Consider the following 14,243-nt stretch of genomic DNA (forward strand, 5'->3'; position numbering starts at 1 on the left):
AAAATAAAGCCCAACATATATTTTAACAATGGTTGTTTTGATTTTTTAAATGAATCTAGTGTATATTCTCCTGGGAGGGTGAGGTATTTATAAACTCACCCCCCTGCATTCCATGTAGTAGATCCTGCAGCCATCCTCTTACATTCAGTTAGATGGCCTCTCCTTGGTGAGGCCCTGCGGCAAACTGGTCTTGTCTGCACGACCACCGCCCCGATCCACCCCCCGCCGCCCTATCAAAGGCAGTTCGCACCGGGGTACTTGCGCTGGCAAGTGGAGCTGTCAGGGAGCGATAAAGGCCAAGAGGTGCCAAAGACCATGTACACTTCAAGGTGGTCTATAGAGCATGGGTTGTTGTTCCCATGTCTACCTACAGACCCCGTGTCTCCTGCCAAGCATCCCCCCTCACGCTGGACGCCCCCCTGCAATCCACATAAGTGTGTCTCCATTCACGAGTCTTCCTGTGACTTGTCTGCACGACCACCGCCCCGATCCACCCCCCGCCGCCCTATCAAAGGCAGTTCGCACCGGGGTACTTGCGCTGGCAAGTGGAGCTGTCAGGGAGCGATAAAGGCCAAGAGGTGCCAAAGACCATGTACACTTCAAAGTGGTCTATAGAGCATGGGTTGTTGTTCCCATGTCTACCTACAGACCCCGTGTCTCCTGCCAAGCATCCCCCCTCACGCTGGACGCCCCCCTGCAATCCACATAAGTGTGTCTCCATTCACGAGTCTTCCTGTGACTTGTCTGCACGACCACCGCCCCGATCCACCCCCCGCCGCCCTATCAAAGGCAGTTCGCACCGGGGTACTTGCGCTGGCAAGTGGAGCTGTCAGGGAGCGATAAAGGCCAAGAGGTGCCAAAGACCATGTACACTTCAAAGTGGTCTATAGAGCATGGGTTGTTGTTCCCATGTCTACCTACAGACCCCGTGTCTCCTGCCAAGCATCCCCCCTCACGCTGGACGCCCCCCTGCAGACCGCATAATGCCACGACATATACACGTCATTCATTCACAAACACACCCCTGTTTCGAATTCTTTATAACCCACTTCATATTTCTAATGAGAACTTCTTTGCGCTTTGCTAGTCAACCCGTGAAGGTGCTGGTTATCTGCTCTTCGTCTCTGTGAACTTCCGTGACCACTTTGAGCAAACTCGTCAGTTTGCAACCTGTGAACTGCTCCCTGTTCTACGACAAGAAACTACTCTGATCCCTGCATCTAACTGTTTGTTCGTCAAGGTAAGTCCATGTACCATAATCATTTTGCGTCCTATTTTTTGATTTATATCTATTTGCTAGTAGTCATCAAATTGCATCCATGTTTTCTTTTCGTTCACGACAGTACATGCAAGGAACTAGTCACATGTTCTGAGTTTAGTCAAATTACTTTTTCTATTTTTTGAAAGTTATTGAAATACTTATCCGCATGTGAATAACGTGTATAGTTCCAAGAACCAAAACGGACCTTGCATTGAACCTTTTATGTGTCATTTAATGTTTTAACACATTGGTATTCATAGAGAATTGTTGATCTTTACTTTTCAGAACTTTCCATAATGCCTGCCTGTTCCATTGGCGGTTGCCCTTCAAAGACCCATAACAAATCTGAAGGTACTATAATGCATGTTTTCCCTAAGACAATAGATCAGATAAGAGAATGGGTCCGATATTGCGGATATCCAGCCTCTGAGATAGAAAGTAGAGTCCTAGAAGTCTTTGCGGACAAGAGGGGTGATCGATACCGCATCTGCAGCAGGCACTTTAGCCCAGACATGTACTCCACATCATTGCTAATAAGGACGAAAACACCGCGAGCGAGGCGAAAATTGCTCTCAACCGCTATTCCCACTCTATTCGTCCACATCCCTCCACTGGTGAGTCAAGTTTACGTATTTATCTCTCGGCATTGCGGTAGTGTGTAGCATTAGCTAACAATAATTTCCCCATTTATGTATCCACTCAATATGAAGGCTGAAGATTCTCCATCCGTGTCGTTATTGCAGTCATCAGCCACTTCAAGCGCCTATCGGGTAATCTTACTTAGCTATTCTGACACTGACTTGTTTTAGGCATGTAAATCAATAGTTTTAATTGATCGTGTAATTATTTTACCTAATGGTACACCACAGTACTCGTCCTCTAGTCTTTGTTTTCAGTTATAATTATTGTTATCCAAAATAATGCAAGTACTGTCTTTCAGGGAGATGCTGAGGAGTCCAACGCATTGACGACAACCGTAGATGTCACTCAGATGCTCGAGGTACGTTTCCGGACAGTTCCATCGATGGAGATCATCAGATCTTGCATTCTTGTAGCGTGATTGTTACACACAATGTTTCTTTCGTTTTTAGCCATTGGTATGTCCTTCTGTCGTCGCCCTCCTATGTGTCTTCTTTTTTCAATATTGTGTTCATTACTAATGAAAGTCCTATGTTTCAGGGAGTCGATGGAGCATTAGTCCAAGAGGAAGGGGGAGCATGCAGTTACGGGTCGGCGCAACAGCTTGCAGAAGTGTGCACCGCAGTTACAGCGTCCCTTGATGTTCTTATGCATTTCGAGGTATGGATACTGACAGATCAATCATGCGAGATCAAATGACGTGATTACATCCGCTATACTTCCTTCTTTATTAACGCAAGTACTATGTTTCAGGGAGCTGACGGAGCTTCTTCAACAAGAACATCACCCCTAGTAGTTGATGCAGATCTCTGGGTGGTGACACTTCCAACGATGGAGCAAATCGAATCATATTTAGATATCCATTATTTATTTTAGACAACTGATCATTTGTGCAGGTCTATTTAGATGAGCCGTTGACGCCTGCAGAAAGTTTATGTTCTTTTAAACAAAATACAAAACCATACTAATGCAATTACTGTGTTTCAGGGAGTTGCTGAAGCCTCATCTTCAATAATATCATCAATGGAAGTCTATGCGGAGCCCGAGGTATGGATCTTGACAGTTCAATCTAACTAGATCAACAATGCGTGAACTATTGTCGTTTGAATGTTGTACACAATGCGTTCATTCGTGTTTTGCTATTGAGATGTACGTATGGGTATTGGTCCCCAAGTACATTTTGTGTTTTCAATATTATTATACATACTAATGAAAGTTCTATGTTTCAGCGAGTCGATGGAGCCTCAGTGAGTGATGGATGTGCTTATCATGAAAGTATAGTCGTTGCAGCGCGAGAGGAAGTGGAGACATGCACACACGAGTCGGAGCAACAGCGTCCAGATGTTGAAGTTCGAGGAAAGAAAGTTTCAAAGAAAAGAAAGCAAAAGAAGGTTAGTGTCCTGTTCACTATATTATGTTGTCTTTCACTGTCAATAGTTCAATACTGTAAGTTGTGTTTAAACTGAACATCCCTTTTCTAATCTGTCCTCTAGTTGCGAGTGGGTGTAAGAACTAGATCTACACAGACAGTGAAGCGAACGAGAGATGTTGCTTGTCAAACCTTTTGGCAGGGACTTGAGACTGGAGATGCATCGTGCCAATGGGAAGAATATGAAGTGATTGACAACGGAGCTATACCACCACCAGCCATTGATAGTGAATGTCCTCCTGGTAGTTTGGATGCAGTCGTAGATCAATTCACAGAATCCACACCCGCAAAAAATAAGAGCACGCGAAAGTTGAAGACATTGTTTTTTTCTCCCATCTCCGGACAAGGAACAGATGTTGCAATGGAAGAGAATGAAGTGGACGACAATGAAACACCATCAATATCACTCAGCATAGCGGAAGACGATATCAGAGATTGTACCTTTCATGCGAGTGACATGTCCTCAACGTTACAAGCCGAACCAGCTGGGATGCAGAGTGACAGTATAAGGAAAGAGGCCAAATTCATTGTATTCGATAGCTGTTTGATGGATATTATTATGATGATGAAATGTGGGCATTGGGTTGGTGGGGAAGTATGTGGGGAGCCATTGATTAATGTGACTCGTGCAATTCGAGGCACTAACCTTAAAATACATGCCACCTGTACACAATATCATCCGTTCGCATGGTCTGCACAACCCATGCTGGGGCAACTGCCAGCAGGCAATCTACTTTGTGCAGCGGCCGCACTTTTTAGTGGTTCAAGTTTTAAAAAGTTACAGTATTTCTTTCAGTTTGTGGGAATCCATTTCATTGCGAAAAGTCAGTTCTACAAATACCAAACCGATTATCTATTTCCAGCCATCAGCGAAGCTTGGAGAATGGAAAAAATGTCAATGGAAAGTACATTCGCGGGCAAACGCTTCAGGCTAGCCGGTGATGGACAATGCGACAGTCCAGGATTTTCAGCCAAGTACTGCACCTACCACTTTCAGGACATGGAAAGTAAGAAAATTGTGAGTTCGGTGGTCGTGCAGGTGTCACAAAGTACATCCTCAGTGGCCATGGAGAAAGTTGGCTTTGTAGCATCATTGCAAGAACTACAATCGCGGGGAATGGTGATCGACCTGATAGCCACGGACAGACACGTTTCAATTGCCAAGACAATGAGAGAACAGTACAAAAATATAAATCACCAATTTGACGTTTGGCATCTTGCAAAATCAATCAATAAAAAATTGTCGGCTGCAGGAAAAAAAAAAGATATGCAAGGTATTTCACAGTGGTCCAAGTCAATCAGCAACCATCTTTGGTGGAGCTCAAAAACATGTGAAGGGTCGTTGGAAATTCTACTGGAAAAATGGCGGTCAGTAATGTTGCACTGTAGCAACGTACATCGATGGTCGACAAATGAGCATTTCCACAAATTTGAACATGGCCATTTGTCCACAGAGGAGGCACGGAAGAAGAAGTGGTTGATTCCTTCATCACCCACTCACAAGGCCATTGAAAAGATTGTATTTGATAAAACTATAACAAAAGCTTTGAGGGGACTCACGGAATTCTGCCACACAGGAGATTTGGAGGTGTTCCACAATATGTGCCTCAAGTACAGGCCCAAAAGATTGCATTTTGGCATGGAAGGCATGATAAATCGGACTCTTCTAGCGGTCTTGGCACATAACCATAATGTTGGCCGTCAACAAAGTAGGACGACCGGAACTTTAGGGACGCTTCGCTACAATAAGGCCTTCACTAAAAGAAGTAAACAATGGGTGATCAAACCAGTGTTTGAGGATATGCAATATGAGTTTATTGAGAGACTTATCGTAGATGTCCTCGATAGGCACATACATGGAGTGGTGAACGAACCTATGCAGGGGACAACTGCATTGCCACCCAACATTGCCTCTGTTCCATGTCCACCTAAAGCAGAGCTCATTGAGAAATACACATCACGGTTTAAATGATTGTAATTCGATTGTCTGTTCTCTCTTCTCTCGAGTCTCCTCATGTTGCAGGCCCATTGCAATTAAACCAAACAGTAATATAAATCATTTTTACAAAAATTATAGAATGTTTCCGTATTACAAACACATGGCCGACCCATAGGGACAATAAAAAAAAAGGCACGCAGACAAGATGCCCTTACACTAACTGGAGCTAACTAGAAATGTGTGCTCGCTCAAAGTGAAGGTCAGCTGCTTTGATGTTTTGCTCGGGTGGCGGAACGGCCCACGACCCAATATAAGGTTCTATTGTGATTTGACCTTGACAGGCCGGGACCATCCTGAAAGACTAAGAAAAGATAATGAATAAAATTTCAGAAACGAAACGATGAGCCACGTTCATTAGAAGAAGTAACGTCGGCAAAGAAGGAGTGGTGTTTCGGGTCTGCCCTACACAGAGACACAATGGAAAATGCAAATATAATGTAAGTAACTTTTGATGAGTTTATACCGCAATTTCATTACTATACAGTGGCTTTAAAGACGGGTTCAGTTGTACTTGTTCGTTCTATGTGGCATAGTGTTTTCTACCGCGCTCTATCTGGAGGAGAAACATCTGCTTTTAGTGAAGCACCTCAAAACCTTCCTCTTTGCTTCTGCTTTCTCTCTCCCTCTCCCCTGCTACAACTGGTCCACTGTCTGCGACCTCGGTCCTGGGCCCTTCCACTCTCCACCTGCACTGCCTCCCTGTCAACCCCTGCACTGGGGGACTGTCTCAGTATCCTACAGCCCCCCCTTCCCAGCACTTGTTCTGCACTTACCTTGCACTTGCCACCAGCTGGCCCTATTTATTTATTATTTTATGCTACTTACCTTGTACTCCACTCCCCCCCCCCTCCATGCCTCGCCACGCCTTTAAACACTTGTGTACACCCAGTAGCGCTGTCCTCGCTATGAAATGAATAATTTTAATAAGGATCTGATGGTGAGACTAATTTCATTTTTTATGTTTTTAGGTACATCATTCACTACTGTCTGTGTCACGAGTACCAGACACCGGCGGACGGCTTCTACAGCCGCCAGTTGCTTCTCCGCGTGAACAACGTTACCACCCTGACCATTTTATGGGACGATCGCCAAGTACAAGTATGCCCTTACGCGGTACTAACGGTTAGATGCAACATACCTACCGTTGTGGTGGCCTAGTGCCTCGTTGTTGGAACAGCCATGCGATTATCAGTGCGACAGAAGAGCTTATTTTTATCGTAAACCAACACCCTGTGTACTGCACACGAACATCGCTTCCCTCAAGACGAACTAATTTGGATCGAGAGCAAAGAAAAATGCAAATCGCTGAATATTCTCTAAACATTTGATGTCCAATAAACGTACTTTGACAAATGTACAATCTTGCCGTTTGCTTTTAAACCACGGTTTCACATTCCGAATTGTGGTGCTGTATTGTGAGATGCTCTAAGACCCTGTGTACTGCAAAGGACCATCGCGTTCCTCAATACGAACTTTTTGGAACATGAGCAAATAAAAATGCAAATCGCTGAATATTCTCTAAACATTTGATGTCCAATAAACGTACTTTGACAAATGTACAATCTTGCCGTTTGCTTTTAAACCACGGTTTCACATTCCGAATTGTGGTGCTGTATTGTGAGATGCTCTAAGACCCTGTGTACTGCAAAGGACCATCGCGTTCCTCAATACGAACTTTTTGGAACATGAGCAAATAAAAATGCAAATCGCTGAATATTCTCTAAACATTTGATGTCAAATAAATGTACTTTACCACATTTACAATCTTGCGGTTTGATTTCAAAGTACAGTTTCATATTCCGAATTGTGGTGCGCTGTATTGTGAGCTGATCTGTGTTGATTTCCGGGGTCTGTGTGGAGTCGCGTAGAAGACGCCTGGGCGCGTTTGCCTACGCAGCTCAGTCACGTCACGGATAGAGGCGGGGAATATGAATGTTTTGATAAAGTCTGTTTCAGGGGCGGGGGATTTGATTTAGTGCCGCAAAGGCAGGTGAGCCAGGTCGATGCGGCGGAATGATAGGATTATCACAAAATGGAGGCTGATTTCGAGTGCGATAATGGGCGAAAAGTCGGGTAAGGTCCATAGGAAAGTTTCCTACGATCTACCGAATTATGCTTACAAACACATGGCCGACCCGTAGGGACAATAAAAAAAAAGTCCCGGAACTCTCCTTTAAGGATAACAGCTGGAAACTGCAATTGCAAAACATCCAGCTAGACGAGAATGAAGTCAATCTGAATCGCGGCAATGTCATGAAATTATTCAAGTGCATCCCTGCCTTACGGACAATTGAATCTGACAACATCAAAATTGTCGAATGCGCAACTGAGAGGCGAACCGACCAAGTGCTATTGCATATAAAAGCACAAGCAGTCAGGAAAACGCTCCTAGATGCAAAAGATTATCTACTTTTCTTTCGATTTCGAACCATGGGCTCAAAATACAAAGGAGGAAAATCAATCAATTAACTGTGGGGAGCCTGCAACTAACGAGCAAAAGCGAGAGGACCTGAGAAAAATTATGTCCTGTCAGTCCATAACAACAAGTAATACCCAGTCATGCCTTGACAGTGGAACCAGCTCTGGACAAAGACCAGCCCTTCAAAAACAGTAGCAATGAAGGGTGGCGGACGAGGCCCGATGTTTCCTAATATCTTGGAATACTTGGCTTTCAGCATCTATTTGATGATTTTTCAGTGAGTTTAAAAAATAACTTTTCCATCTGTTTACAAGGACATGGCTGAGAGAGACCCCAACTAAAGACGGACATACTATGCACTTGAACGCGGCCGGAAAAAATGACTCGGGCCGGCCATTTTCTGGGCTCTTGACCATGATAAAGATAAATAACCGGTGGTCCGTGCCAGAGTCAAGAAATCCAAACATTTTTGTGCAAGGGACAATTCTCGAGTCCAGAGAGCCTGTTCCCTCGGAGCGCACACATCTGTTGCTAATTAACTCTTATTGGAACCCAGCAATGATTGAGTGGAGAAGTTCCTTGATTCAGTAACAACGATGATAGATGACTGTTTGACTTCCTTTAACAACTTATTAATAATTGTCTGTGGAGACTTGAACTCTACTTTGTTCATGGAAGATCCCAATTCTAATATAACTATTCCCATTTTGTGGGAATCCTTGACGCAGCGAGGACAACGCTGGAAATCTGCTCTACACTGTTGAAATTGTACAATGCTAAATGGAAATGTTAAAGGCGATTGTCCTCCTAACTTCACCTGCCTCTGGGGAAATAGTCACAAAATACTAGACTACATCTGGGTGTCTAATAACTTAACGGATAAAATAGTAGAGTTTCATGTTTCCCCTGAGGTAAAAAGCAACAATGATGTTTTGAAGCTCTTCTGGCTCATGAAAAATGTTGTCCATAATCAGACCAATGATGTAGCCTTGACTGCTAATTCTGGAGGAAATAGGCTCTGACTCTGTACCCGACAAATCGGCGTGTAAGTACTAAACTTGTCTCTGCATGTCAAAACATGGAAGTTGATTATGCTCCTTTGCTGATGTAATTCATGGTCAATACATCAGAGTTAAAAGTCGAAGGTCACAAGCACATGCAAACTTTTAGTCGTGTGGTGCAGATGGCAAAGCGCAACCTTCATAAAGACATTAGAATTCTGAAAAAAAACAACCAAATGATGAAGTCAAAGCTGCGACGACAGCAATTTCAAAACTGGCTTAAATCTAATGCCATAATTCATGACCAAGAAAGGGGAGCACTCATGTTGGAACTCATTGTGAACCATAATTCAAGAGAGATATGGGCCATTCTGAACAAAGAGCATTCAAAATGTAACCCAACAATTTTGAATCAAATTTCAGCAGCAGAATGGGAAAACCATTTTGGTCAGGTATACAAAAAATCAAAGAATCTGCAACTCGTGTGTATGACCAGTTGCAGCACAATCTGGAATGTTCAAGAATCAGCAGCGGATATTAAAGTAACAATCAAACAGTTGAAGAGCTCATGAGCCCCTGGGCCAGACAGTGTCACTAACATGATGCTAAAGAAGAATAAGGAAAGCTGGGTGCCGTTCATTGAGGCTCTATTTAAAATAAATGCAATATTAAAGCTTGTCCCTGAATCATGGAGGAAAGCAGTGGTGGTCCCAATTTATAAGAAGGGCAATCGGACTGAGCCTTCCAACTATAGCCTGATTGCCCTTCTGGATACTATTGGGAAGATTTTTGCCTCATTCCTGCAGCAGAAGTTGTCGCATTGGGCGGACAAAATAGGTATCTGTGACTGTCGTCAAACAGGGTTTACCAAGGGTGTGGGAACCGAGGTAAATCTTCTTATATTAAACCTACTCAAACTAGAAGCCATGAAGGGGAAAAAAAATCTATTCCTAACATTTGTAGACATGAGACAAGCTTTCGACAGCATCAACCGCTACTTGTTGTGGCAGAAGCTAATTCAATGGCAATGTCCTGTAGACTTATTGGCTCCAGTGAAAGCTCTACACACAGGTACCATAATTCGAGTCCGAACAAACAAAAATGGTGACCTGTCAAATGAGATAATAACATTCAAAGGGGTGAAGCAAGGATGCCCCTTGGCAGACCACCTTTTCAAACTGTTCATAGCGGATATCCCTGCTGCTTTAGATGAAGTTGAGAGTTTTCCTCCAAAAATTAACAATCAACCAATCAGTTTCATAATATATGCCGACGATCTGGTTTTGATAGACTGAACTCAGATATGTCTTCAGCGGCTGTTAAATAAACTACATGACTACTTATTATTATTAAAATAATGACGATTGCTACACAGGTTGTTGCTCAAAAAAATAAAAAATGTAAGTGGTATGTGGCTGGAGATTCGATTTGTCCGACTGCCTCAATAAGATATTTAGGAGTGGTATTTAACACTTCAATTTGTGAACAACACTGGCAAATGAACCTAGTAGATCGTATGGCCACATTTGCGCTCTAAGGAGCAAAAGTACATAACGAATATGGAAAATTCTCGATGCACCCAATCCTGACCTTCTATCAGCAAAAGGTTGTACCTGCCATATCTTTTGGAGCTGAAGCAGGGTGGAATCTCGACCAGAAGATCTGGCAAGCTCTAGAAGGCAAATTTTGGTGTAAGGTGCTTAGACTCCCACGTTATATTTCAATGACAGCAATGCGTCACAAACTTGCAATAAATTCAATACATTGTCAAGTCACGTGGAAGTCCTTGGCAACAATGAGGAAAATGCTTTTGGACCACCCTGCTCCAGCGTACCAAGTTTTTGCTTGGTCAAAGGAGACGATACCAACAGGCTTATTAAAGGATTGGATAATAAAACTAGAAAAAGTCTTAGTAGCAGCAGACATAAGTAAGGACATGTTGATTACATGGCCTCAATTGGCCAAAAAGAAATTGGAAAAATTGAGCTGGTTTATCAATTCAGAACAAAGATCCAAGCTTAGATCATCTTTAAGCCTAGGTGTCAGAGAAAACTGCGTTCATGTGCAACCCAAATATTTGGTAATGTGTCCATCAAGACATCACAGAGAGCAGTTTTTACGATTGAGGTTAAACGCCTTAAAGACCAAAGAGATGATGTGGCTAAGACGTGACAAGGATACTAAAGATGATCTTTGTCGATATTGCAACCAAGAACCTGAATCGATAAAGCACCTGTTAATCGAATGCTTAGAAAGAGCAGCTGTGAGATCACGGGCCTTATGAAAGTTTGCTCCAATGAACAATAATATGGAAGAGTGGTGGAGCCACGCCATATCTCGCAATAACATCAAACTATCATGTGCTGTGGTAGATTACATAGACCAAATACTTGAACTTCCTGTCTAAACAATTGAAAGGAAGATGATGACAGAAAACTCTTCCTGTCTTTTTTTTCCTTTCTTTTTGATTAATTTTTCTTTTCATCTTTTTTCTTCTGCTCTTTTCTATTTCTAGAATTCTTATGATAAATCGATTGGATGTAACAAAAGTTGGTAAAAACTAAAGTTTACAATTAAAAAAAATATTAAATAAGGGGAGAAGCAGACAGATTCACTGCCCCCTCACTCTAATGAGAATCCAAGGCACAGAGGATAGGGTGCCAAGACCTTGGGTTCCCCCTTCCCTCTCCCCATCACTTGCACGTTCTCAATGTCACTGGGCCTAGTAAGATCGCTGTTTTGTCCTCCCTTGTTCGCCCTCCCTTGCCTTGTCGCGCTCTGACACTTATGTATGGGCGCGATAAAAATAAAATATCATATCATAAGACTGAGTCCACATCAGATACTCACTGGCAGACAGAGGCGTCTGTCAGAGGCTCCACCAGTGCCCCGGGCAATGTGGAATTGATGGATGATGAAATAATGACTGCAAAGAGTTACTGAAGATAGTGAAATGTGACTAAAAGGAGGTGCAGCGGGCAAACCGGAAGAGGCCGGAAACCACGTGTCACTCCCTCCATGCAGGCCAGTGTGTCCGTGTGTAGCATCCCCATAGGAAGAATGGCTTGGAGGCCAGATGGTCTCTGTGGAGTGCAGTGAACCACTAACACAGGAGTGTGCTCCAAGAGTGTCCCCAGCTGGATTCTCACCAGGCAATGGAATCCCATGAGGACGTTGATCTATGCAGCAGCTGCCGGAGCTGATATTTCTGCCTGGTAGTGGGTTGCTTGTATTTGGGATTTTTTCTCAACGGGAGGATGAAATAGAGACTTAAATGTCTGAAAAATTAACATTAAACAAGTGGAAGGAAGTGCACAAGGAATAGGCACAACAGATTAAAAACTGACCATGGTGGAGTAAGCACTCCACTCTAGTTGGGCTGGGAGGCAATGGCAGGACAGCTTCTAAGGAGTATGGGATAACATAGTGCCTTGAATTTATTCCAGGCACTAGGGAGTGCACATATGGGCAGATCCCTCCCGCATTTAGACCTTTTCCAGGAAGGGTGCCAACCGACTGGGAGTGTGATTTACTTGCAAAGGCAGCAACTAATTCAGAATAGAGCCGGAAGAAAGTTATTAAAAAACCTGAAGTAAAACTGCTTGTTGAGATAAAGAAAGTACAAGAATCAGGAAGGCCCAGATCAATGCAGAATAAAACCATAACTGAATAGTGCTTTAAATATGTGCATTGTCCAGAAACAGGACATGCGCACAGCAGCGCCATGCAGTGGATGGCAGATGGCAAGAAAGTGATCAGCGAAGACCGTGTGTGGGCAAATGCATGTTTACAAGGTGACCTCAGTGATGGCATGTCCTTACCGAAAAAGTCAGAAACAATGGTAGCACCACAAGTCTGTGTACCTTTAATGAAAGCGAAGTGTCAGAAGGCTGCTGTTTTGATTACTTCTTCAAAATAAAATGAGGGATGACGAAATTCACTGCCAGTTCAGGTTACTTTTAAAAAGGACACATATATGTGCTGTTATTCAGCAAGTTCTTTATCGTGTCACCAAGCTTAAACACCCAGACACCATGGTAAAGGAGTGTGCATAACGGGACTGGTCCATAGAATTGAGCATTGCTGAAGGCCACGCCCGGTTTGGTGCATTTTGTTCAGCCACACTCGGTTTGGTGCATTTTGTTCAATACTGAATTTTAAGCTAACATCCCATTTTGCAAACTGTTTGACAGGAGCAGCATTCCGAATATCTCAGCAGAAGGACCTGCTGCTTGAACAAAAGCCGAGTCGAGGAAACCTGGAAGGAAGAATCAGGGATGGGGTCAACACAGTGGCTTCTGCGTGGAATAACGCATGCACGAGGAGAAATTAGGAGAGTGGGGGAAAATATTGGGACTTATAATGGGATAAGAGCTGAAAGATGGAGATGCAAGCCCTTCAGAAGTGCACCCTACAGAGACCTGAGGAGTGTAGTGTAGAACGTGTTAATGGCTCTTATTTCTAGCGTCACAAATGAAGGGTGGGAGATAGAAGGGGACATTTCTTGCAGAGCAGTGCAATAAGACCTGAACACCCAGCTGAGATTGATCCATGATGACGTCAGCCACCAGTCCTCGCCGGGTGCGCTAAAGGAAGATTCAGGGACCCCAGCAAAGCTATGGCTTTGGGGAAATGAATGCAGGTTTTCAAACTGGCACTGTGACATCGAAGCGGGGCGGGGGGGTTGCTCGTTATGGTCCTATCCAAGGAACATGGGCTCCAACATATTGGTCCTGGGAGGATAGCTCAGCAGCAAAGTGCTCGTCTTGGAAACAAGACAACACAAATCAACGCAGGTTCGATCCCCTGGTCTGCGCTTAGAAACCTCCGGGTATACACGCTTTATAAATACAAAAAAAACGAAGAGACATATTCCTGTAACAGCGCCTTGATGCCCCCGGGCTGTGTGAGCGCTTTAGAAATGCAAAATAAATTGGCCCGGTCCAGGACTCCGGGCAGGCTGTAAATGGGAGTGGAACATGCACAAAGACACCTGGCAGGTGTGGATTCCAGGAGGCACCAATCACTATGCGCTGAGTGTACTTGAAAAGAAACCAGACTTGCAGATCAGAGTAGGAACAGATTGGGCATTACGGCAGTAAGAGCCTCTTAAAATCCAATGTATGGGCACTGGGAGGGCCTGCTGGGAGGGAATGGCCAAAGGACTTACATGGAATGCTATTAAAATATGTTTCTTGAATGATAACTGTGTACACCCCAAAAACGAGCATGAATTTGATGTAAAATTCTTCTTAATCGCCATTACTGAGAGTCCTGAGGAATATCGGCGTTTGAACTAGCTCACTGAACCATCAGTCTTTGCAGCATGTTTGATGCTATGTACCAAAATGGTTTAAATTGGGCAATTCTTACAAATGGATAATTGTGGCCACGGCTATTCCATTTATTGGTGTCACCTTTTCATTCTGTTTCTGGCGCTACCTTCAGAACTGTCTTGAGAACTCCCTTAGCAGTCCCAATGAGCACATGCTGCC

Source organism: Ambystoma mexicanum, chromosome 12, assembly GCF_040938575.1.
Source record: "Ambystoma mexicanum isolate Mex_15411 chromosome 12, UKY_AmexF1_1, whole genome shotgun sequence".
In the NCBI taxonomy this organism is placed as follows: Eukaryota; Metazoa; Chordata; class Amphibia; order Caudata; family Ambystomatidae; genus Ambystoma; species Ambystoma mexicanum.